The sequence below is a fragment of the Octopus bimaculoides genome, chromosome 15, assembly GCF_001194135.2.
Source record: "Octopus bimaculoides isolate UCB-OBI-ISO-001 chromosome 15, ASM119413v2, whole genome shotgun sequence".
Taxonomy (NCBI): Eukaryota; Metazoa; Mollusca; class Cephalopoda; order Octopoda; family Octopodidae; genus Octopus; species Octopus bimaculoides.
This window is the reverse complement of record NC_068995.1, coordinates 4,047,363-4,050,276: the sequence shown is the minus strand read 5'-3', so window position 1 is coordinate 4,050,276 and position 2,914 is coordinate 4,047,363. Positions and strand designations below refer to the sequence as shown.

Below are 2,914 nucleotides of genomic sequence, written 5' to 3'. Positions count from 1 at the left end.
TATATATATATATATGCATGTATATGATGAGAAGGTGATATAGCACGTGCAAAATTTCTCATCAGGCGTTTCCAGTCGTTCGATCGTCTGAATTGGGCAAAATTCCCGAGCGGACGTTTCCAGTTGTTCGATCGTCTGAACAACCAAATACATTGAATAAATATACAAATGGTTGATTACTCCACAGTTACGTGTACCCTTAAAGCAAATAACTTGTGAAATCAGTTTAACCCTTCCAAATGGCAAAGGTTAGGTCTCATGCTTCTTGTTGGAACATTCTTGCCCTTATTTCTTGCATATTCTCCATTGTATTCACGCTGTTACTTTGTCATGATGGTTTTTTGGACTCCTTTTGAGCTAGTTTTGAGCATCCACTAATTATATGCCTATCTCACATGATTTTTCCCTTAGTCTACACAAAGGTGATACTGCTGTTTTATCAAAGTTACACTTGATTGAGTTAGTTTGTAAAGCTTGTTCTCCTGTTTCTTTCTTTAAGAATGCCATGTGTCAAAAGTCGTTACTTCTCCAGAGCCTAAGAAGTTCGGGGCTTCCTCCAATTTGAAATTTCTTACCAAATCATTACACTAGACGAGCTAAATATCTTGAAACAACTAACGACTGGATGCTAAAATTCGTTGAAAACCACAAGAAGCCTAAGATGCTTCGTTCTCTCGTGAAGGAGAACCAAAAATGTTCTACTCAGGCTGACCCGTCCGGAGATATGAAGAAAGGTCCCTGTTGGGATTTGACAAACAGTCCCCCCCCCCGGTAGATACAATATTATTTTTAATCAACAACCTCACAATATTGTATACTGTGCAACGTTTATAACAACTATGATGATGATGATGATGATGACGATGGTGATGATGATGATGATGATGATGATGATGATGATGATGATGGTGGTGATGATGGTGATGATGATGGTGATGATGATGAAGATGATGATGATGATGATGATGATGATGAAGAAGAAGAAGAAGAAGAAGAAGAAGAAGAAGAAGAAGAAGAAGAAGAAGAAGAAGAAGAAGAAGAAGAAGAAGAAGACGACTATGTGTGTGTATGCACACCCGGATGAGAGTAGAAATAAAGACAATTGTCCATGATTGTCCAAGATGTTCATGAAAATGAATTGTAGGTAACTTTGTGAAAACCCTTAGGATTGATTGTGTCTGTGAGAAGAAATGTCCATCTTTGTCACAGACTGGATCAAGCTGGTTGCACGGGAGATTTACTTTAAAGTTAGACGTAACAGTGGAATATTCAGTAATTTGTGTGTTTTTACTAAATGTATTTTGTCGTTGAGACGATCGAACAACTGGAAACACCTGATAGAAAATTTGGCCCCAGATCAGGTGATCGAACAACTAGGCACGTCTGCTCGGGAATTTTGTCCGAGATCAGATGAACGAACAGCTGAAAACACATGATGGGAAATTCTGCCGATACATGAATGCATACTTACATCAATAGATGCACGCATGCATTCATGTGTCTGCACGTACGTATGTTCGTGTCCACCAAGAAGGGAATGCCCTTTCTGTTAACAATAGAAAGATATCAAATTATACAAAATATCAAAATGAAATGCGTTCAACTGAGAATACAAACTACTTTGGTGTCCATCACACCGAATGCTTCTTTATCATTATCTTGTTTAACCTTTGATACACCACAACTGTCAGAATAGCAAAGTGGTAATAAAATTCTGTTAACACCAGGATATATTGAAGCTATATTCATGTTATCGTCGTGACTTCAGGACACGGACACAAACACACACATATTCACACTAACACAAACACACACACATACTGACATATAATCATAGTTACATAATAAATCAATTCACAATAAGTAACGTCCTGCGGTTGTTAATTTAATTACATAATTAACACTTTCTTCATTAGCAATTTGCTGCATCACCAACTGTGCTGTACACCGAGGAAAGGGCTGTCATAAAAAGTAACCCCTAGTCAGGGTCAAGCACCGTCTGTTTGTCGTATTATATTTTATTTAACTTAATGAATGGCAGTAAATGAAATATTCATTAGACCCACACTTTTTAGTTCTCTCAAATATAACTGTGACTGCTACAGTCCGAACTACAAAACTGAAAGCAACTTACATGTTGAATACAGAGTGTAAGTAGCCGTTAGCATTTCGAGAACCGCTCCATCAGTGGCCAACGGGAATACAGGTGCATTTCTGCGTAATTAAGCGCTGTCAATGGAATGTACTGACAGCCAACCTCACGTCCAGACCAAATTTGTCACCTGTTATGTATAGAAAACGACAATTATAACAGTTATCATTGCAAATATACGCCCGATTAAATAAATAATGTAAATAATGTACAAAAGAATCTGCGAAACAATAAAATAGCCACCAGAGTGCGCTTTATTCAAATTTTTCCCGATTTATCGGAGGCAACAAAACTAATCTTGGCCTATGACTGGGTATGAGTACACGCTTTTGATTGTGATCTACTACTGCCCCACGAACACTATCTTCACCACCCTCTACCACCACGACCCCCCTTCCACCACCGCCACCACCACCATTACCAAAGCTACTGTTGCTACTACTACTAACACCATCGTGGCAACAGCTGCTGCTGTTACTACTACTACTATTACTACTACTTACTATATAAAGACATTGATATTTAATCCTGAGAACGGTTGTCAAGAAACACACATACGGTATGTCAATCATTTTATCACACTATATTTTATAAGTTCATATACATATACACACATACATTTATGAATATATGTGTGTGTGTGTATAAATTATATATATATTCATACTAATGCATATATGTATATATATATATATGCATGTTTATATATAAATATATATCAGTACTTATATATATATATATACATATGTATATATATATATA

The 2,914-nt window shown here is 36.8% G+C and overlaps 1 long non-coding RNA gene across 1 annotated transcript in view; it reads left to right on the top strand.

Moving 5' to 3' along the window:
* Nucleotides 1-2,662: 2,662 nt before the first annotated feature.
* LOC128249523 (uncharacterized) overlaps nucleotides 2,663-2,914 on the top strand; it is a 2,673-nt gene continuing 2,421 nt past the window's right edge. Inside the window, exon 1 of the long non-coding RNA XR_008265659.1 lies at nucleotides 2,663-2,711. This is a non-coding gene — a long non-coding RNA (uncharacterized LOC128249523). The remainder of the gene's footprint in view (nucleotides 2,712-2,914) is intronic.